This window comes from Pongo abelii, chromosome X (genome assembly GCF_028885655.2).
Source record: "Pongo abelii isolate AG06213 chromosome X, NHGRI_mPonAbe1-v2.0_pri, whole genome shotgun sequence".
Lineage (NCBI taxonomy): Eukaryota > Metazoa > Chordata > Mammalia > Primates > Hominidae > Pongo > Pongo abelii.
Window position 1 is genome coordinate 2,207,228 of NC_072008.2, and position 23,464 is coordinate 2,230,691.

Consider the following 23,464-nt stretch of genomic DNA (forward strand, 5'->3'; position numbering starts at 1 on the left):
GAGAGGGGACAGCAAGGGCGAGCGCGGAGAGGCCCACAGCTCTCCAAGAAGGGCGGCGGTTTCTCTTGGCTCCAGGTAGGGGCCGCCCTGGGGCGTGCATTTAAGGGGCTGTAGAGAGGGAGGGACCCGCACTTTCCCGAGAATGTTGGGGGTTGCACTTTGCTCTAGTTGGCGGCGTCCTGGCGACGGGCTTGTGGGCGGGGGGCACTCACAGTTTCCTGAGAAGGGAAGCGGGGCGTCCCGTGGTCCCCTCGGCGCCGCCCGAGCCACCTCCGCCCGCCTCTTCTTCTGTCCCCTCCCCGGGCCCGGCGTTCTCTCCCCTTCCGTGCGCAAGTGGAGGCCGGGGTGGGGCGGGGCGGGGCGGGGCGGGTCAGGGCAGGCGCAGCCTGGGCTGAGTTTGCAGGGCTGCTCCCCTCACCCAACCCCTTGGAGTCCTCTGCGCGCTACGCCCCACCCGACGCGTGGGGGAGGTTCCGTCCCGCCGCCTTCGCCCGCGCGCTGCACTCGCGGACGGTCTCTGCTCGCCTTGGGCGCGCCCTGGGGCGCCGGGCTGCGCTGGCGCTGCTGCTCCTCGGCCTGCTGCGTCCTCTGGTGGCCGCCCCGGGTGAGCGAGCGGCGGGATCCGGGTGGGGGACGGGGGGGACGGGGGGGAGGTGGCGCGGGCTGGGCCTGGGGATCCGCTTGGGGATGTGGGGTGCGGGGGCGGGGCGCCCCGCGGGGACACCCGGCCCCTCTTCAGTGCCCGGCGGGACGCGCTGTGCCCACGGGGGCCCAGGTCCGGAGGAGGCGCCCACTTTCTTCCCAACGCTCTTTCTGGGGCCAGGTGGGAGCCGTTTCAGAGGAAAAAGTCAGCGTTTCTTTTGTAAACCAAAAAGTATCTGGGACAAGTCTCAATGTGTTTGAGTTGATTTGGCGAAGGTCAGGAAGGAGCCCAGGAGACGAGTCTATGCCTTTCTCAAAGACGATATTGAGAGCTTCGGTATTTAAAGAGGAGAAAGTACACTGGACGGGAAAGAAGGAGGAAGGCTCATTTTACCGAATTCACCTGTTGCAAAAGAAAAGGAGCAGGTAGAATAGTCAATTATGTATTTGTCTTGCGCTCACTCAGTTGGCACTTTACTAAGATAAGGTCAACAGAGAGTTGTTGCACTCTTTCTCTGCATCTGTCTGCTTGGGAACAGAAGGAAAGACAGCTTCTTGCCTGACTCAGCTTCCAGCTTTATTATTATTATTATTATTAATTATTTTGGCAGAGTGAACTGGGATTCCAAGTTTTACTTTTCCTTCTACAGTTTTCAGAATCGCAAACTCTTAAATTTAGGGGAACCTGGGGAAGAGGTGGCATCCGATTCCCCCCAACCCTGGTGACGTTCTTATGGATCTTATGGATACTGCATTCTCTCTTCTCTTTCTCTCTTCGCTCTTCTCTTTCCTTTCTCTCTCTCCTGTCTCTTCTCTCTCTCCTCCTCTTCTCTCCCTCTTCCTCTCTGTGTCCTCTCCTCTCTCCCCCCACGTCTTCTCTCTCTCCCCTCTCCTCTCTCTCCTTTCTCGTCTCTCTCCTCTTTCCTCTCTCTCTTCTCTCGCTCTCCTTTCTCTCGCTTTTCTCTCTCCTCACTCTCCTCTCTCCCTCTCTCCCTCTCATCTCTCTTTCCTCTCTCTCTCGCCTCTCTCTCACCTCTCTCCCCTCTCTCTCTCCTCTCTCTCCCCCCTCTTCTCTCTCTCCTTTTCTCTCTCGTCTCTCTCTCCTCTCCTCTCTCTCCTCTTTCCCATCTCTCTCTCCTCTCTCTCCTCTTTCCCATCTCTCTCTCCTCTCTTCTTCTCTCTCATCTCTCTCGCCTATCTCTCTCTGTCTCCTCACTCTCTCCTCTCTCTTGTCTCTCTGTCGCCTATCTCTCCTCTATCTCCTCTCTCTCTCCCCTCTCTCTCCTCCGTCTCCTCTATCTCCTCTCTCCCCCTCTTCTCTCTCTCTCCTCTCTCTCTCTCCTCTCTCTGTCTCTCTCTCTTACTCCCTCTTTTTCTCTCATGCTCGTCTTTTACTGTTTTCACCTGAGGGAAGAGTGATGCGAAGATAGGAATTCACGTTTTCTGAAGTATTTGGAAACGTGGGGCCATGGTGTTTTCTCCACCTGTTTTTGGGTCATTCCTTCCTCATTTCTCAGAACATTGGTATTAACAGCTCATTTCCCTCTTTTAAGGGCTGACTTTGACTTAGCGATATCTTTCGTGATGGAGGAAACAGTGAGTAACTTTTTAAAGTCTCCTCTGTTGCTGACTTTGTTGATTGTCATTGAATTATCATTTTCGAGACATCTCTTTTGCATGATAAATGGATTGAGTTTGGACAGTGGGAACATAGGAAGTATATGTGTTGTTTATTTTTGTTGTTGGATTTTTGATTTTTTTTTTTTTTTTTTTTTTTTACCAGCATGGTGGCTTTTTTTTTTTTTTTTTTTTTTTTTGAAGTGTAGGTTCAGAGTCTCACTCTGTGGCCCAGGCTGGAGTGCGGTGGCGCGATCTCGGCTCTCTGCAACCTCCGCCTCCTGGGCTTAAGCGATTCTCGTGCCTCAGCCTCCTGAGCATCTGGGATTACAGGCACCCACTACCACGCCCGGCTAATTTTTGTCTTTTTAGTAGGGGCTGGGTTTTGCCATGTGGAGCAGGCTGATCTCAAACTCCTAAACTCAAGCTATGCACTCACCTTGGCCTCCCAAAGTGCTGGGATTATAGGTGCAAGCCGTCACGCCCAGCCAGTATGCTGGCTTTTATTTTAAAATGTAAGTCAAATGTGACTCCCTTGGCCAGGTCAGGCCTCATGGGCATAGATCTGTGCAGTCACACAGGGACCTGTGCTTACAAGGGTGCCGTGTTGCTTTATTGCTGTGTTGCTGCCATCTTCAAATTCTTCATACAGTTGGAACAATGGGTCGCACATTTTCATTTTGCACAGGGCCTCCCAAGTTCTGGAGGTGGTTTGGACATCTGGTTTAGCTTTCTTTGAAAATACTTGAAGTTAAATCCTGTACCTGGAAGACGACAGAAGGGAATTGGCAGGAGGCTACGTGTATGGGTATCCCCACCGTGACAAAAACAAGGGCCAGTTTTTACCTGTTTAGTGAACAGTCTCTGTGCAAATTGATATTTCATTTTCTTTTCTCATCGCTATGGAAATTGATTTTTCATTTTCTGGTCGCTGTGGAAATTGATTTTTCATTTTCTTTTCTGGTCGCTATCGAAATTGATTTTTCATTTTCTGGTCGCTATGGAAATTGATTTTTCATTTTCTTGACTACTAGGTACTGATGACTGCAACTCTCATGTTTTACAAACAGGTGACCCAGCACCACCTAATCCTCCCAAACCAAAGCCAGATCCAAACCCCAACCGACCTGGTTTCACTGGTAAGAGCCTCTAACCCTACGGGTGGTCTCTATATTGTTTATTGTAACTTTATTTTATACTTATTAATAAGAATATTCACATTTTCTCATGTTTTCTCATTTCTATCATATGACATTTACTGACAATTAAATACTATTCTATCTAAATATATAATAAAATACATTAATTTCTTTAATCCCTAATGTTGAAAACATTGTGTCTTCTGACATTTTAGAATTATGAATTACAAAGCCAATTTGAGTCAACTTTGTCTACTCTTTTTCATTCCTTTGAAGAGATTTCTGGCATTCAAATTGTCTAGATCAATGCTCGTGAGTACTTTTATAGCTTTTAACCTGGTTGTTTGCCCCAGAATTGTACCAATTTGATTTGATACCAGGGTATCTGCAAATGTCCCTGTCTTCGAACCTTTTCCAGTAGCAATTATCACCAACAAAACCTTTGTCAAATAGTGTAATTATTATATCAAACCGGTCTTAGTTTTACATCTCTCGTTCTGAAATGTAAAAAGCATAATGCATCCCAATGGGCCAAGGAGACTTCTTCTTTTGTGTATTGGATGCTTTGACCTTGATCCTTCAATTCATGGTGCCCGCCACCAGGCCCAGCTCATTTTTGTATTGTTAGTAGAGATGGGGTTTCACCATGTTGGCCAGGCTGGTCTGGAACTCCTGACCTCAGATGTTCTGCCTGCCTCAGCCTCCCTACCTACTGATGTATGAGCCTTCTTCAGTGATTTATCGATATTAAAGATTACCAGCCACTTATTATGAAAATGGTTTTGCACTTTATTTTTGCCTTTGAGTATTTTTAACAGGAATGTTTTACAAGTGGTATGTTTATTTTTTTATGGTGTCTTACGTTTGTGTGGATATCCTGCTTTTTGTAACTTTTTTTCCTTTTAAATTGAGAATCATTTTGCTATTGTCCCTTCTCTTCGGAGAAGTAAAACCTTCTTTTTAGTTTCATTTGAATTGTTTATCACCGTAGGTCGATTCAAGGAATGGTAACGCGTTTTCAATGTTGAGTTTTTTCTTTTTTTTTTTTTTTTTTGAGACAGAGTCTCCCTCTGTCGCCCAAGCTGGAGTGCAGTGGCATGATCTTGGCTCACTGCAACCTCCACTTCCTGGGTTCAAGTGATTCTTGTGCCTCAGCCTCCCAATTAGCCAGGATTACAAACACGCACCACCATGCCCAGCAAATTCTTGTATTTTCAGTAGAGATGGGGTTTCACCATGTTAGCCAGGCTGGTCTTGAACCCCTGACCTCAGGTTATCTATCTGCCCACCTCAGCCTCTCAAAGTGCTGGGATTACAGGTGTGAGCCACCATGCCGGCCTGAGCTTTTTCTTTGAGATTCGATTTGTCTCTTTCTCTTGTTCATTCTGTCAATGGGTTTCTAAAGTGTTTTTTTCCTTGTTTTTATTACTCTGAATCCATTTTCATGTCCACTATTTTTCTGTTTATTTCTGTCATGTAGAAGATATTGTGTGTATATTTTTTTACTATCCATGAAATGATGACCCTTTGTTAAATTCCAATTTTTTTCTTTTCATTTCTGACCTTTTCTAAGAAGTCGGTATGTTATTTGGTAATGGGTTTTTAAAATTTTCCCTGTTCCTAGATTTATACGTTCTCTTTACAGTTTATTTGTAATTTAGTTCTATGGCCTTTGCTAGAAAACTCAGGACAACTTTTAATATGTAGAGCTGTAAATACGGTAGACAGCTTTTTTTCCAGACATTAGGACAAAAACCCAAAGAGATTCACCTTTAAATAAACTAAATCATTTCAATAAGTGTCTTTCTCTTCTAGTATACTTTTTTTTCTGAACACATAGGTTCTCATACCATGAGATTTCTTCTTTCTATACAATATATGTGAAAAATCATGTGCTTTTTATTCATTACTTGTGTATTTTAATGTGGTTTTGAAAAAAAGATTCATTTTGATGTAGCCCCTCATGTTTCTTTCATTTGAGCCTCCTTGATCACTCCCAATATAAAATGTGCCTCGACCTTAATTGGGACTTGAAAAGCTTGGAACTAGAAGGCTGGGCCAGGTAAGGTGGCTCACATCTGTAATCCCAGCACCTTAGGAGGCCGAGATGGCTGGATCACTTGAGGTCAGGAGTTCAAGACCAGCCTGACCAACATGGAGAAACCCTGCCTCTGCTAAAAATACAAAAATTAGCCGGGCATGGTGGCGCATGCCTGTAATCCCAGCTACTCGGGAGGCTGAGGCAGGAGAATGGCTTGAACCTGGGAGGCGGAGGTTGCAGTGAGCTGAGATCACACCACTGCACTCCAGCCAGGCAGAAGGACAAAACTCCATATGAGAAAAAAAAAAAGAACTAGAAAGCTGGCTTTGAAACTAGCATGAATGTCACATTAGTTTGTGGAGCCCAGCTGGGTGGTTAGAGCTACTTTTCAGACACAGATCAGAATCTGTCAGTCACAGATCAGATCACAGTCACCTGCCCTACCTCTTATGGTCTGCCTTGCTGAAGGTGTTGGGGACCTGGGAGGAGATAATGGGGAATCAACAGGACAGAGTTGTGTGCAGGCAGATTCGGAGTCCCAACTGGGTCCAGGCAGCACAGTTGATTTACAAATGACATTACTTCTCTCTCCCTCCCTCTCTCGCTGTCATCTCTTACTCTTTTCATCTGGGGGAAGAATGATGTGAAAATGGTCAGGAATTTACTTTTTCAAATGAGATCCTGCTCAGTGTGATATTCAGAAAAGTCTTTAGTCATGTGGGTCTCTGGTGATTTCTCCATCTGTTTCCAGGGTCATTCCTTCCTCATTTCTCAGAGCTTTACTATTAACAGACCGTTTCCTTCCTTTAGGGGCTGACTTTGACTTAGCAGATGCCTTTGGTGATGGAGGAAACAGTGAGTAACTCGTTAAAGTCTCCTCTGTTGCTGATTGGTTATTGTCACCAAATTACTGTCATTTCCAAGAGACTTATCTCTTTTGCATAATCCATGGATTGGGTTTATACAGTGGAAATATTGGAAGTATATGCCTTGTTGTGCTTTTTGTTGTTGGATTTTTGTTTGTTTTCCCACCAATATGGCTTTTATTTTAAAATTGTTACAGTCTTTGGAATGATATAAGGCAAATGTCACTTCCCTGGCCAGGTCAGACTTCATGGGCATGTGACCTGTGACGTCACACAGGGACCTGTGCATACAAGGGCACCATATTGGTATATTACTCTGTAGCTGCCATCTTGAAATTCTTCATAAAATTGGAACAGAATCTTGCATTTTCATTTTGTGCAGGACCTCTCAAATTCTGGAGGTGGTCTGGACACCTGGCTTAGTTTTCTTTGAAAATACTTGAAGTTAAATCCTGTAGCTGGAAGATGATGGAAGGGAATTGGCAGGAGACTATGTGTATGGGCATCCCCACCATGACAAAAACAAGGGTCATTTTTTACCTTTTTAGTGAACGGTCTCCATGCAAATTGATTTTTCATTTGCTTTTCTGGTCGCCATGGAAATTGATTTTTCATTTGCTTTTCTGGTCGCCATGGAACTTGATTTTTCATTTGTTGACTGCAAGGCACTGATGATCGCTAACTCTCATGTTTTACAAACAGGTGACCCAGCACCACCTAATCCCCCCAAACCAAAGCCAGATCCAAATCCCAACTGACCTGGTTTCACTGATAAGAGCCTCTAACCCTACGGAGTGGTCTCTGTGTTGTTTACCTGGCAGTGATGTCCGTGTCATCTGAGAAGAGGAGATTTCAGGTGAGCCTGTTCCTACTGTTGAATTACAAGGTAATTCCAGTGTTCAAGTAGTGGAAAACCTAGATTACGAAAATATGTTTTTGGTTTGGATTTTATTTTCCTTTTCTTGATTTTACTTCAAAGATAAATGGAACTTCCAAATAATTGAATAAGAGCTTTTAGATGTAGACTTGATATGAGGAAAAGAATCTGTGTTTCCCATGGAGAAACCAACTTGTTTTAAATAATTAGATTTTTACTGAGTGTTTTTCTTTATATGTTTGTTTAATTTTTAACACAGAAAACTATCAAGATGCTCTAAATCCTGTTGACATTTTTATGGTTTGTTGCTGGTAATGTTATTATTGGCATAAGAATATTCCTTGACCATTTTGTCATGTCATTTAATCATTTGTATCATACGACTTTACATTATTATACTACATACTTAATTACATACTTTGGTTTCTTTAACTAATCCCTAATTCTGAAGTTATGTTTCTTCTGATGTTTTGGAATTATAAATTACAAAGCAAATTTGACTGCCCTTCATGCACTTTCCTTTATGTTTGAAGATATATTTCTAGAGTGCAAGTTGTTTAGATCGATGTGTGTGAGTACTTTTGTAGCTTCTGACATGGTTTTGAAATTGACCCAGAATTGCACCAATTTATTTTGATGGCGGCGGGGTGCGCAGATGACCCTTTCCTCACCCTGTCTCCGATATTGGTGTTCACCAAAACATCTTTGTCCAGTAGTACAAAATGTCATGCTAACCTTGTCTTAGTTTCATGTCTTTAATTCTGAAACTTGAAGCAAAAACAATGCATCAGTGGGCCGTGGAGACTTCTTCTTCTGTGTATGGGATACTGTGTCTTTTATTCTTCTATTCTGGTGTGTTCTCCCTGATTTGTAGTCATTTTTGAATTATTTATAGACAATAAACATTGCCCAATATATTATGAAAATGTGTTTCCACTTTATTGTTGCCTCTGAAAACATTTTGAACAGAACCATTTACAAGCAAGGCTTGAATTTTTCTTTTTTATGTTGTCTTAGGTTTGTGTGAGTTTCCACTTTTGTGTAACACGTTTTTCCTTTAACTTCAGAACCATTTGATCACTGTCTCTCTTCCCTCTTGGGAAAAAGAAAACCATCTTTTTCTTTTCATTTGAATTACTTACAACTGTGAATTGATCTATAGAGTGCTAAAGTATTTGTAAAATCGAGCATTTTCATTGGGACTCAAATTCTTCTGTGTGCCTTTTTCTCCTGGTGATTTATTTAAATGGATTTCTAAGATGTTTTCCCACCAGTATTGATTTGTTTTGGTGAGTACATTTTTATGTGTGCTATTTGTCTCTCTATTTCTGAACTATAGCAACATTTTTGTGCATTCTCTCTTACTCTCCATTGAATGATGAACCCTTAGGAACTTCCAATTGTTTTCATTTCTTAATGTTTCTAAGACCGACATATTATTTGTAAGTGATTTTAAAATTTGTCTCCTTTTCAATGTTTTCTCGTTGTCTTCAGAGTGCATTCGTATTTTTGTTGAATTGGCTTTGCTAGAGAACACATGATGGCTTTAAGTATGAGTGAAGAGAGTAGACATTTTTTATTCCTGATTTCAAGGTAAAAACCTAAAGAGGTTCACCTGTAAATAAAATAGATTGTCTTTACAAAACCAGATATTCATTCCAAGAAGATCTCTCTATTCTAGTATACTTTTTTTTCCTAAACATACAATAGTATAGGTTCTCATATTGTGAGACTTCTTATTTCTTTATACACAATATATTTGAAAAATCATTGGATTTTTAGTGATTACTAATGTACTGTTACATGGTTTTGAAAAGTGTTGGATTCAAAGTTTCCTTCATTTAAGCCTCTTTTTCTCCCTTCCCCATATAAAAATTTCATGATGGCCGGGAATAGAGGTTCACACATATAATCCCAGCACTTTGGGAGGCTGACATGGGAGCATCTTTTGAGCCCAGGAGTTCAAGACCAGCCTGGGCAACATAGCAAAACCCCCTCTCTACAATGAAATGAAAAATTAGCCAGGCATGGTGGCACATACCTGCTGTCCCACCTGCTTGGGAGGCTGAGGCAGGAAGATTGCTTGAGGCCAGGAGGCGGAGCCTGCAGTGAGCTGTGGTCACACCACTGCACTCCAGCCTGGGTGACAGAGGAAGACCCTGTCTCAAAACAAAACAAAAATGGTTCCTCGACTTTAGTTAGGATTTGAAAACCTTAGAACTGGAAGGCAGCCTCTGAAATGATCAAGAATGTCACAGCAGTTTGTGGAATACACCTGGGCGGGTAGACCCACTTTTTAGACACTCTCTAGCCCAAATCTGATCACAGTCATTCTTCCTCACCTCTTAGGGTCTCCCTCACAGAAGGTGTTGGGGGACTCGAACGAGATGTTGATGGGATGGAAATAACCAGTCCACTTGCTTCTGTTTAGAAACTCCTACAGTCTTTGGAATGATGTAAGGCAAATGTGACTCCCCTGGCCAGGTCAGGCTTCATGGGCATGCAGCTTGTGAAGTCACCCAGGGACCTGTGCTTACAAAGGCGCCATATTGGTTTACTGGTCTGTAGTTACCGTGTTGCTCTTCTTCATACAGTTGAGATGAGGGATCCCACATATTTGTTTTGCACGGGACCTTGCCAACTCTGTCACTGGTCTAGACACCTGCTTTAGTTTAATTTGATATTAAGCAATGTAGCCGGAAGATGATGGAAGAAAGTTGGCAGGAGGCTGTGTGTACGGTTATCCCTGCCATGACAAGCAACAAGCTCCAACTTTTACCTGATCCATCAGCCATCTCTATGCAAATTGATGTTTCATTTTCTTTACTCCAAGACACTCACGATTGCAACTCTCATTGTCACAAACAGGTGACCCAGCACCTCCTAATTCACCCAAGCCGAAGCCAAATGCGAACCCTGAGCAGCCTGGATTCATTGGTAAGTGCTTCTCACTCTATAGGTTGTCTGTATATTGTCCACAGTAGAGTGGTATCCACATCAGCTGGACGAGAGGCTTTCCGATGAGCACGTGCTTGCTGTTGACTTTCTGTACAGTTACTCCAGTGGGCAGGGGGTAAAATACACAGTTTTCTGCAATAGATATTTGACTTGCATTTTATTTTTAGTTTGCTGATTTTACTTCCAAGATTGTATGGAACTTCTAAAACACCAAGCACAAGATTTTCATATGAACTTGGTATAGAGAAAGTGGCCTGTGCATTCCCTGTAGAGAAGCTTGGGTGTTTTCAATGTTTTTGCCCTTGAATATTTGTATCAGCTATTTTGACACGTGACAGCATTCTCGGGTAATCTGACTAGCAACTGTTTTTTGAACTGAATTGTTGTGAAACATTCAGGTTTTTAGTTCTTTTTTATTTTTGTTTTTAATTTTTAACACAGAAACATAAATAATGTTCATATCCTCTTGGCATTTTGATGGTTATTTGCGCTTACATTTTATATATCAGTTTAAATGAAGCAAACATTAAGTAGTAAAGCCAGTCTTCATACTGCATTGTAACATTATTTTTATTATTTTATTATTATTATTATTTGAGATGGAGTCTTGCTGTGTTGCCCAGGCTGGAGTGCAGTAGCGTGATCTCTGCTCACGGCAACCTCTGCCTCCTGGGTTCAAGCAGTTCTCCTGTCTCAGCTCCTGAGTAGTTGGGATTACAGGCATGCACCACCATGCCCGGCTAATTTTTTTGTGTGTATTTTTAGTAGAGACAGGGTTTCACCATGCTGGCCAAACTGGTCTCGAGCTCCCGACCTCAGGTGATCTGCCCACCTCGGCCTCCCAAAGTGCTGGGATTACAGGCATGAGCCACTGTGCCTGGCCTATTTTATATTTATTAATAGTCACTGAACATTTGCTCATGTCATTTTATCATTTATATCATATGACATTTACTGTCAATTATATACTATTCTATATAAATATATAATACATTAATTTATTGAATCCCTAATGTCTAAAATATTGTGTCTTCTGACTTTTTAGAATTATGAATTACAAAGCAAATTTGAGTCAACTTCATCTACTTTTTTTTTTATTATTCCTTTGAAGAGATTTCTGCATTCAAATTGTCTAGATGAATGTATATGAGTCCTTTTATAGTTTTTGACCTGGTTCATCATTTGCCCCGGAACTGTCCCAGTTTATTTTGATGATGGTGTGTGCAGATGTCTCTGTCTTCACACCATCTCTATACTGGTTATCACCTGCAAAACCTTTGTCAGATAGTATAAGGATTATATCAAACTTGTCTTAGTTTCGCATCTCTAATTCTGAAATTTAAAAAAAAATAGTGCATTCCAGTTGGCCATGGATACTTCTTTTTGTGTATTGGATGTTATGCCCTTTATTCTTAAATTCTTATATGTACCTACTGATTTATAAGTCTTCTTCAGTTATTTATGGATATTAAAGATTATCAGCCACTTACTATGAAAATGTTTTTGCCATTTATTTTTGCCTTTTAATATTTTTAAGAGGAATGTTTCACAAGCAAGACCTATTTTTTTATGGTGTCTTATGTTTGTGTTGGTTTTCTGGTTTTGTGACTTTTTTTTTTAACGGAGAATAATTTTGCCATTGTGTCTCCCGCTTGGGAAAAGTAAAACCGTCTTTTTAATTTCATCTGAATTGTCTTCAAACATAAGTTGATCAAAGAAGTTGTGAAACATTTTCAAAGTTGAGCTTTTTACTTGAGATTTGATGCATCTGTTTCTCCTGATGATTTTTGTCAATGGATTTCTCAATTGTTTTTTGTTTTTGTTTTTGTTTTTTGTTTCTCTGAATCTATTTCTGTGTCCGCTATTTTTCTGTTTATCTCTATGCTATAATATACAAAGGATTTTGTATATTTTTCTTTATGATCCACAAATTGTTTGCAAATTTTTTTAATTTCCCCTTTTTTATATTTGTACATTTTGTTTACAGTTTATTTGTAATTTGGTTGTACTGTCTTTGCTAGATAAACCCAGGACAGCTTTTCATATGTAGAATTGTAAATACAGTAAACAGCTTTTATTTCAGGCTTTAGGGCAAAAACCCAGAGAGATTCACCTTTAAATAAAGTAAATCACTTCAAAAAGCCTCTTTCTACTCCAGTATACTTTTTTTCCTAAATATATAATAGCATAGTTTCTCATACCATGAAATTTCTTATTTATATACAATATATTTGACTATTTGATTTTTCTTGATTACTCATGTACTCTTACATGGTTTTGTAAAAATGTTGGATTTGATGTAGCCCCTCATGTTTCTTTTATTTAAGTCTCCTTGTTATCCCCTTTCAGTATAAAAATTTCCCCAACCTGGCCGGGCACAGTGGCTCATGCCTGTAATCCCAGCACTTTGGGAGGCCGAGGTGGGTGGATCACAAGGTCAGGAGTTCGAGATCAGCTTGGCCAATATGGTGAAACCCCATTTCTACTAAAAATACAAAAATTAGCTGGTTATGGTGGCGGGCACCTGTAGTCCCAGCTACATGGGAGGCTGAGGCAGGAGAATTGCTTGAACCTGGGAGGAGGAGGTTGTTGCAGTGAGCCGAGATTGCGCCACTGCCCTCCAGCCTGGGGAATAGAGCAAGACTCCGTCTCAAAAAAAAAAAAAAAATTCCCGAACTTTAGTTGGGATTTGAAAAGCTTAAAACTAGAAGGCAAACTCTCAAACCATGGTGAGTTTTCACGTCAGTTTGTCCAGCACAAATGGGTTGGTAGAGTCACTTTTTAGACACCCTCTAGCCCCTCTTAGAGCCTCCCTGGTGGAAGGTGTTGGTTACCTGGGGGGAGATGATATTTGGACAGGAAATCAGCAGGAGAGAACCATGTGCAGGTTAGAGCTGGAATTCCAACTCTGTCCAGGCAGCACAATTGATTTATAAATTGTTTTATTTCTCTCTCTCTGGCTCTCATCTTTTGTTCTTTTCATCAGAAGGGAGAGTGATGTGAAAATGATCAGGAATTCACTTTTTCTATTGAGATTCTGGTTAGAGGGATATCCAGAAAAGTATTTAGGAACGTGGGGTTATGGTGTTTTCTGCATCTGTTTACGAGATCATTTCTTCCTCATTTCTCTCAGAACTTTGGTGTTAACAGCCCGTTTCCCTCCTTTAGGGGATGACTGTGACTTAGCAGATGCCTTACATGACAAAAGAAATTGTAAGTAACTCCGTAAAGTCTCCACTGTGGCTGACTTGCTTATTATCACCAAATTATTATCGTTTCCAAAAAACATATCTTTTGTGAATGATCAATGAAACCTGTTTGCACAGTGGAAAGTTAGGGAGTAGGTGTGTTGTTGTTTGTTTTGGATGTTGTTGGACTTTGTTTTTGTTTTTACCAGTGTGCATAGTTTTATTTTAAAACTCTTACAGTCTTTGGAATGATGTAAGGCAAATGTGACTCCCCTGGCCAAGTTAGGCTTCATGAGTGTGTGACTTGTTCGATCACCCAGGGACCCGTGCTTACGACGGTGCCATATTGGTTTATGAGTCTGTAGTTGTCATCTTGAAATTCTTAATACAGTTGAGCAAGGGTTTCTGCATTTTCATTTTACACAGTACCTTGCCAATTCTGTAGCTGATCTGAAAAGCTGCCTGATGGGTTTTATTGAAAATGCTTTATAAGTACTGTAGCTGGAAGATGTTGGAAGGCTATTGGCATGAGGCTGTGTGTATGGGTATCCCCACCATGACAAAGAACAAGGTCCAATTTTTATCTGTTTAGTGAACGTCTGTATGCAAATTGATGTTTCATTTTCTTCATTGCAAGGCACTCATAATCGCAACTCTCATCTTTTACAAACAGATGAGCCAGCACCACTGAACCCACCCAAACCAAAGCCAAATCCAAACCCCAAGCAGCCTGATTCCACCGGTAAGAGCCTCTAACCCTATGGGTCATCTGTATGTTGTTTACAGGACAGTGATGTCTATGTCAGCTGGGAGGAGATTGCACATGAAACCTGTGCTCACTCTTCACTCCTTGTACAAGGAAATTCCAAAACCTCGTTTTCAACTATATAATTTTGATTTGGATTATATTTTTAGTGTCTTGATTTTACTTCTAAGATTTTAAGATTTAAGTCATAAATCTTAAATAGAATCTTAAATTCTGAGATTTTTTGGATTCCACCTCTAAAAAAGTTGAATACGAGGTTTTAAATACAGACATGATATGAAGGAAGGGATATTTGCTTTCCAGTGGAGAAGTGAGTGCTTTTCAAATAGTTAGATCGTTAGTGATTTTTTTTTTGTTTACATGCTTGTTTAACTTGTAACACAGAAAAATATAAATAGTGTCCAAATCCTGTTGACAGTTTGATAGTTATGTGCTAGTAACGTTATTTTTGGCATATTCATATATCTTGATGATTTTCTCATGTCATTTAAGTCTTTCTAACATGACTTTTACTGTCAATTTTATATTCTTATTTATTTCACACATAATTATATACTTCAATATTTAATTTTGAAAATGTTATGTTTCTTCTAACATTTTAGAATTATGGATTTCAAAGCCAACTTGGATCAACTTTATGCACCTGTTTTTATTCCTTCAAATCAATTTCTAGAATGCAAATTGTTTAGATCAATGTGTATGAGTACTTCTATAGCTTTTGACCTGGTTCTGAAATTGGCCCAGAATTATATGAATTTATTTTGATGCCAGGGATATGTGCAAATGTCCCTTTCTTCCCACCATCGTTACTGCTGCTGATCACCTAGAAAACCTTTGTCATGTACTATCACATGTAACATTAATCTTTGCCTAGTTTCAGTTCTTTAGTTCTGCAATTAAAAAAAAAAAAGTAAATAGTACATTTTTTTTGGAGATAGAGTCTCACTCTGTCACCAGGCTGGAGTGCAGGAGCACCATCTCAGCTCACCGCAACCTCTGCCTCCTGGGTTCAAGCAGTTCTGCTCCCTAGGCTCCCAAGTAGCTGGGACTACAGGTGCACGCCACCATGCCCGGCTAATTTTTTTTTTGTATTTTAGTAGAGATGGGGTTTCACCATGTTGCCCAGGCTGGTCTCCAACTCCTGAGCTCAGGCAGTCCACCCGCCTCGGCCTCCCAAAGTGCTAGGATTACAGGCATGAGCCACTGTGCCCAGCCTACTTCTTCTATATGTATTGATTACTTTGCCTTTATTCTTATCTTCCGATATGTCTGTATTGTTTTATAAGCATTCCTCATTTTTTAATAAACATTAAATATTGCCAACCATTTACTATGAAAATGCTTTTTCATCTTATTTTTGCCATTGGATAATTTAACAGTATTTTTTGACAGGCAAGTCTTCAAATTTTTATTCATGGTGTCTTATATTTGTCTGAGCTTTCTGATTTTGGTGACTTTTTTTTTTTTTTTGAGACAGAGTCTTGCTCTGTTGCCCAGGCTGGAGTGCAGTGGCATGATCTTGACTCACTGCAACCTCTCCCTCCCGGGTTCAAGCGATTCTCCTGCCTCAGCCTCCCCAGCAGCTGGGACTACAGGCATCCACCACCACGCCCAGCTAATTTTTGTATTTTTAGTAGACACGGGATTTCACCATATTGGCCAGGCTGGTCTCGAACTCCTGACCTCATGATCTACGTGCCTCAGCCTCCCAAAGTGCTGGGATTACAGGCGTGAGCCACCATGCCCAGCTGACATTTTTTCCTTTGAACTTCAGAACCAACATGCCTGCAAAATTGAGATTTTTCTTGATATTCGATGTACCTCTTTCCCTGATGATTTCTTTTAATGCATTTCTAATTTTTTCTTTTTTTTTCATTTCTGTGGATATATTTTTATGCCCACTCTCTTTCTGTTTATTTTTGTTACATAGAAAAGATTTAATATATTTTTCCTTACTATATCCTGAACTACGATCCCTTATTAAATTTCTATTTTTTTCTCATTTCATACCTTTCTAAGAAGACAATCATATTATTTGCACGATTTTAAAATATTTTTCAATTTTCTATCTTTATATGTTTTCTTTACATTTTATTTGTATTTTTGTTGTACTACCTTTGATAGTAAACCCGGGACAGGTTTAAATATGAGTGAAGAGAGCAGATATTTTAAATTCCCGACTTTAAAGCAAAAACCCAAAGATATTCACCTTTAAATAAAATAAATTGCCTTTTAAAAAATGTAGTCATTTCAGGAAGGGTCATTCTATTCTGGTATACTTTTTTCCCCAAATATATAATATTATTGGTTTTCCTACCATGAGGTTTCTTATTTCTTTATATATATATTTGGATACTCATCTGGTTTTTATTGATTACTCATTAAAACTATGTAAGTTATTGATTACTCATTGAAACCATATAAGTATATTCTTACATGGTTTTGGAAAAATGTCGGATTTGATGTGGCCCCCTCATGTTTCTTTTATTTAAGCCTCCTTATTATCCCCTTTCAGTATAAAAATTTCTGCAGCCTTAGTCGGGATTTGAAAAGCTTAAAACTAGAAGCTGAAACCACGGTGAATTTTCACGTCAGTCCAGTGACTGGGTTGATAGAGTACGTCTATCCAGTACTCTGGGTTGATAGAGCCACTTTTTTAGACACCCTCTAGCCCAAATCTGATCATAATCATGTGTCCCCACCTCTTAGGGCCTCTGTGGCAGAAGGTGTTGGTTACCTGAAGGGAGATGGTGATGGGATGGGAAATCAACAGGAGGGAATTGTGTGTTGGCAGAGTTAGAGTTCCAACTTCGTCCAGCCAGCACAGTTCATTTATAAATTACTTTGTTTCTCTCTCTCTCCCTCTCTTTCCACCCCTGACTCTTGCTCTCATCTTTTACTCTTTGCATCTGAGAGAAGAGTGATGTGAAAATGATCAGGAATTCACTTTTTCTTATGAGGTCCTGGTCACAGTGATACTTAGAAAACACTTAGAAACTTAGGCCTGTGGTGTTTTCTCCATCTGCTTCCAGGTCATTTCTTCCTCATTTCTCTCAGAACTTTGGTGTTAACAGCCTGTTTCCCTTCTTTAGGGGCTGACTTTGATTTCACAGATGTTTCTTCATGGTGAATGAAACAGTGAGTAACTCTTTAAAGTCTCCTCTGTTGCCGAATTGCTTATAGTTTGTTTGTGTTTTTGGAGTGCTGTAGGAAGAGCAGTGATGAAGGTTTGAGGCTTCTAGATGCTTCCATATTAGTTGCCTGGGGCTCAGGCAGGGGCACACATGTGGACCCCTGAGGGAACATGACAGTTGAGATGACAGCTGAGGAATGAGGATGACTTATATCCCAAGGAGTGGGTCAAAAGGAGTTTTGTGTAACAAGTGTGGCATGTGCAAAGGGCCTGTGGTCAATGGAACTGAGGGTGCCTGTGGGGCTCAGTGAAGGGGAAAAGAGGAAGTCAGGCATGGCATGGGATAGAGGGGAAGAGAATGAGGCTACAGTCAGTGCCCAGTCTTGAAAATGTCCCTTTGAGTGTCCCTAGGGGCCATCCTTGTTTTCAGTGCTTATTGCCCCTGCTCCCCTCTGCTTGCTCCCAGAGAGCTCTCTCCTGCCTCCCAGCTCTGCGTCTCTCAGATCCTGGCTCTGATCCCATGCTGCTGTTGCTTACACTCATGTACCCATTGCTAATGTCATCATTCCCTTCAGCAGCTAAGTGCAAAGTTAATTTCCCATTAGAAAAGCAGTCTGTACTAATAACAATCAACTGGGAGACCCAAAAGAGTGCAGTTAAAGAAAAAAAAAAATTCAAACTTTCCCTCGAAAAGAAACCAGTGATACCATTTGGGTCCACCTCCCTGAGGTTTGAAAGCCTCTCCCTTAGTGTTAGTTGCTTTTAGGCCTGTTTTTGCTGCATTAGCAAGGTGTATCTTTCTCTTTATATGCAGACAGTGCCCTCTTCTGGTGGGAGGCTCTCAGTGTCTGTCTACAAATCCATGACCCAAGAGGTAGAGGGGTCCCCAACAGTCTCACTTACTTCTGCCGAAGTGGTGCCCTTGGGAATCACCAACTTCCTGTGCTCACCTGTTCTAGCTACTTGGTTCACTTTGACCCAGCTCTTCAGGGGTGACACCCTCCCTCATCAGGCTCCCAGATCCCATCAGGTGTTGAAACCCCATGTGATAGGCGAAATACTGGTCCCCAGAGATGCCCACATCCTAACCCCTTGATCATGTAAATGTGTGACCTTATGCAACACATGGGACTTTGCAAATGGGATTACATTAAGGATCTTGACATGGGAAGATTATTTAGGATGAGCTGTGTAATTACAATGGAATCACAGGTTCCTTAGAGAGGCCTCCGTCAGAGGATGAAGGAGGTGTTCACACGTGGAAAGAGACAGAAATAAAAGTGGAGAGGACCATTGAAAAAAAAAAAGTCATTGAAAGACTTTGGCACCCAGGTTGCCATGGCTGCCCCCAGCCCTTCAAATTCTCCTAAATCCCCAAATGATCTTTCCCTGGAAGTTGCACCAGCCCGTTGGATAGCTTAGATGCAGCTGTTGGAGGGTGGATCTAGCCTGTGAGGACCCAGTAACCTGGATCCAATACGTGACAAGGATTGAATGAGTGGTCGTTTGCTGCTGAGTAATTGCTGGTTTTCCTGGCTACCTGGGCCCTGGGTCACAGGGATGAGAGGGCTGGAAAAAATGATTATCAGCACAGAGTCCCAGAGTCTCTGTGACTTCTGGTCACAGAGATTTTGAGTGTATATATAGAAAAAAGCAGTTGTTCCTACACATTCAGTGTCAGAAGTGAAGGATGAGAGGGGTATGCGTGTCAAAGGAAAAAACAGCTTTTCCCCCCTGTATGTGAGGTCACAGCAAATTTGCAAGATTCAGTGCATGGTGAGAGAAGCAGGCAGCCGCTGACATTCAGGGGCTGGCCTGGCTCCCACTACCTGGCTTGGGGTTTCCTGTTGGACCTAAGAAATGTCACAGACAGGACGTTTTTAAAGTCAATAAGAAATGTCAGACAGGAGCACTGTGACAAAGTCAAGAGACTGTGAGTTGTGCTTTGGCTGGTTCTTGATTTATTTCTGCTCAAGGCAATCAGTATGCCAAGGTGGCATATTTCAGGGTGTCACATAATGTTCTACATTCTTATTCAGGGTGGGGTGTCCTGTACCCCATCAACTGGAAGTTTGTAGCACTTCCTGCTTTCTAGACATGGTAAATGAACTCCCTGGGTCACTGGGAAAGTTGTAGCACTTCCTGCTTCCTGGAGATGGTAAATAAACTTCCTGTGTCACACGGGAGGTTGTAACACTTCCTGCTGCCCAGAGATGGTCAATGAACTTCCTGAGTCACTGGGAAGGTTGTAGTACTTCCTGCTTCTTGGAGATGGTAAATAAACGTCCTGGGTCACTGAGGAGGTTGTAGCACTTCCTGCTTTCCTAGAGAGATGGTAAATAAACGTCCTAGGTCACTGAGGAGGTTGTAGCACTTCCTGCTTCCTAGAGATGGTCAATGAACTTCCTGGGTCACTAGGAAAATTGTAGCACTTCCTGCTTCCTGGAGATGTTAAATAAACTTCCTGGGTCACTAGGGAAGTTTATAGCACTTCCTGTTTCCTGGGGATGGTAAGAGAACTTCCTGGGTCACTGGGGAGTTTGTAGCACTTCCTGCTTCCTAGACATGGTAAATGAACTGCTGGGTCATTGGAAGGTTGCAGCACTTTCTAGTTTATAGGGACATTGTAACACTTCCTGGTTTATCTGGAGATTGTAATGCTTTCTGATTCATAGGGTCGTTGTAAAACTTTCTGGCTCACATTGTTACATTTCCTGGTTCAAATGGATAATAGTAGCACTTCCTGGTTCACAGGGACATTGTGACACTTCCTGGTTCTTATGGGTAGTTGTAGCACTTCCTGGTTCACAGGGACATTGCAACACTTTTTGGTTCATACACATAATTGTTAGCACTTCCTGATTCCCAGGGACATTGCAACACTTCCTGGTTCATAGGGATAATTGTAGCACTTCCTGTTTCATAGGGACATTGTAATACTTTCTGGTTCATACGGATAACTGTAGTACTTCCTGGTTCATATAGATAATAGTAGCAATTCCTGGTTCACACGGACATTGCAACACTTCCTGTTTCACAGGGACATTGCAACACTTCCTGGTTCATTCCGATAATTGTATAACTTCCTGGTTTGCAGGGACATTGTAACACTTCCTGGTTCATATGGATAATTGTAGCACTTCCTGGTTCATAGGGACATTGTAACATTTCCAGGTTCATACATATGGATAATTGTAGCACTTCCTGGTTCATACGGATAATTGTAGCACTTCCTGGTTTGCAGGGACATTGTGACACTTCCTGGTTCATAGTGACACTGCAACGCTTTCTGGTTCATGTGGATAATTGTAGAACTTCCTGGTTCATAAAGACATTTGGAACCCTCTGGTTCATAGGGATAATTGTAGCACTTCCTGGTTCGTAGGGACATTGCCACACTTCCTGGTTCATCTGGATAATTGTAGCACTTCCTGGTTCATAGGGAAATTGTGACACTTTCTGGTTCATAGTGACATTGCCACACTTCCTGGTCCGTGTGGATAATAGTAGCACTTCCTGGTTCCTAGGGACATTGCCACACTTCCTGGTTCATCCAGGTAATTGTAGCACTTCCTGGTTCATAGGGATATTGCAACACTTTGTGGTTCATATGGATAATTGTAGCACTTCCTGGTTCATATGGATAATAGTATCACTTCCTGGTTCACAGGTACATTACAACACTTCCTGGTTCATATGGATAATTGTAGAACTTCCTAGTTTGCAGGGACATTGTAACACTTTCTGGGTCATATGGGTAATTGTAGCACGTCCTGGTTCATAGTGACATTGCCACACTTCCTGGTCCGTGTGGATAATAGCACTTCCTGGTTCATAGGGACATTGCCACACTTCCTGTTTCATCCAGATAATTGTAGCACTTCCTGGTTCATAGGGATATTGCAACACTTTGTGGTTCATATGGATAATTGTAGCACTTCCTGGTTCATATGGATAATAGTAGCACTTCCTGGTTCACCGGTACATTACAACACTTCCTGGTTCATTCAGATAATTGTAGAACTTCCTAGTTTGCAGGGACATTGTAACACTTTCTGGTTCATACACATCCTGGTTCATAGGGACATTGTAACATTTCCAGGTTCATATGGATAATTGTAGCACTTCCTGGTTCATAGGGACCTTGTAACACTTCCTGGTTCATATGGATAAGTGTAGCACTTCTAGTTTACAGGGCCATTGCAGTACTTCCTGGTTCATACGGCAAATTGTGGCACTTCTTAGTTTTTAGGGATATTGTGGAAGTGCTACTATTATCCATATGAACCAGGAAGTGCTACAATTATCCATACGAACTAGAAAGTGTTGCAATATCCTTATGAACCAGGAAGTGCTAGGATTATCTGGATGAACCAAGAAGTGTGGCAATGTCCCTATGACCCAGGAAGTGATACGATTATCCATATGAACCAGGAAGTGTGGCAATGTCACTATGAACCAGAAAGTGTCACAATTTTCCTATGAACCAGGAAGTGCTGGTTCGTAGGGACATTGCCACACTTCCCGGTTTGTAGGGAAATTGTGACACTTTCTGGTTGATAGTGACATTGCTACACTTCCTGATTCATATGGATAATAGTAGCACTTCCTGGGTCATAGGGACATTGCCACACTTGCTGGTTCATCCAGATAATTGTAGCACTTCCTGGTTCATATGGATAATAGTAGCACTTCCTGGTTCACAGGGACATTGCAACACTTATGGTTCATTTGGATAATTGCAGAACTTTCTAGTTTGTAGGGACATTGTAACGCTTCCTGGTTCATATGGATAATTATAGCACTTCCTGGTTCATAGGGACATTGTAACATTTCTAGGTTCATATGGATAATTGTAGCACTTCCTCGTTCATAGGGACATTGTAACACTTCCTGGTTCATATGGATAATTGTAGCAGTTCTGGTTTGTAGGGCCACTGCAGTCCGTCCTGGTTCATACAGATAATTGTAGCACTTCTTAGTTTTTAGGAATATTGTGACACTTCCTGGTTCATAGTGACACTGCAACACTTTCTGGTTCATATGGATAATTGTAGAACTTCTTGATTCATAAAGACATTTGCAACCCTCTGGTTCATAGGGATAATTGTAGCACTTCCTGGTTCATAGGGAAATTGTGACACTTTCTGGTTCATAGTGACATTGCCACACTTCCTGGTCCGTGTGGATAATAGTAGCACTTCCTGGTTCATAGGGACATTGCCACACTTCCTGGTTCATCCAGATAATTGTAGCATTTCCTGGTTCATAGGGATATTGCAACACTTTGTGGTTCATATGGATAATTGTAGCACTTCCTGGTTCATGTGGATAATAGTATCACTTCCTGGTTCACAGGGACATTGCAACACTTCTGGTTCATTCCGATAATTGTATAACTTCCTGGTTTGCAGGGACATTGTAACACTTTCTGGTTCATCTGGATAATTGTAGCACTTCCTGGTTCATAGGGACATTGTAACATTTCCAGGTTCATACAGATAATTGTAGCACTTCCTGGTTCATAGGGACCTTGTAACACTTCCTGGTTCATACGGGTAATTGTAGCACTTCCTGGTTTGCAGGGACATTGCAGTACTTCCTGGTTCATAGGGATAATTGTAGCACTTCTTAGTTTGAGGGACATTGTGACACTTCCTGGTTCATAGTGACACTGCAGCACTTTCTGGTTCATATGGATAATTGTAGTACTTCCTGGTTCATAAAGACATTTGGAACTGTCTGGTTCATAGGGATAATTGTAGCACTTCCTGGTTCGTGGGGACATTGCCACACTTCCTGGCTCATCTGGATAATTGTAGCACTTCCTGGTTCATAAGGATAGTTGCAACACTCCCTGGGTCATCACCCACATCCTGCCATCTGCTCCAGCCCTATGCAGCCACTCACGAATCTACTTCCTATCCCATGGATTTGCCTATCAGGGGCATTTCAAACAAATGGCCTCCCATGTGGTTTTGTGCCTGGTTTCTTTCACTCAGCATAATATTTTTGAGGTCCATTGATTTTGTATGATGCATCAGAATTTCATTCCTTTTGATGGCTGAATGACATTCCATTGTATGGGTAGACCACATTTTGTTTATCCACACACTTGTTGATGGGCATTGGGTTCTTTCCACTGTGTGACTACCATGAATAATGCTTAGCACTTAGCATACAGTTAGGACTTCTATGTACATAGTTGTCTGAGTAACTGTCTTCAATTTTTGGGGT

At 41.6% G+C, this 23,464-nt stretch overlaps 2 long non-coding RNA genes across 2 annotated transcripts in view; one reads left to right on the forward strand and one right to left on the reverse strand.

Annotated features, from left to right (window-relative positions):
• The first annotated feature begins 363 nt into the window (after positions 1 to 363).
• The window catches only part of LOC129053353 (uncharacterized), a 48,304-nt gene continuing 25,203 nt past the window's right edge, over positions 364 to 23,464 (forward strand). Inside the window, exons 1-9 of the long non-coding RNA XR_010138974.1 lie at positions 364 to 604; positions 2,196 to 2,238; positions 3,330 to 3,398; positions 6,250 to 6,294; positions 7,008 to 7,161; positions 10,051 to 10,119; positions 13,309 to 13,353; positions 14,002 to 14,070; positions 17,187 to 17,232. This is a non-coding gene — a long non-coding RNA (uncharacterized LOC129053353). The remainder of the gene's footprint in view (positions 605 to 2,195; positions 2,239 to 3,329; positions 3,399 to 6,249; positions 6,295 to 7,007; positions 7,162 to 10,050; positions 10,120 to 13,308; positions 13,354 to 14,001; positions 14,071 to 17,186; positions 17,233 to 23,464) is intronic.
• On the reverse strand, positions 4,167 to 6,502 carry LOC134760902 (uncharacterized). Its single transcript, XR_010138975.1, has 2 exons — positions 5,884 to 6,502; positions 4,167 to 4,867 (listed from the first exon to the last, which is right to left on the reverse strand). It is a non-coding gene; the product is annotated as an uncharacterized LOC134760902 (long non-coding RNA).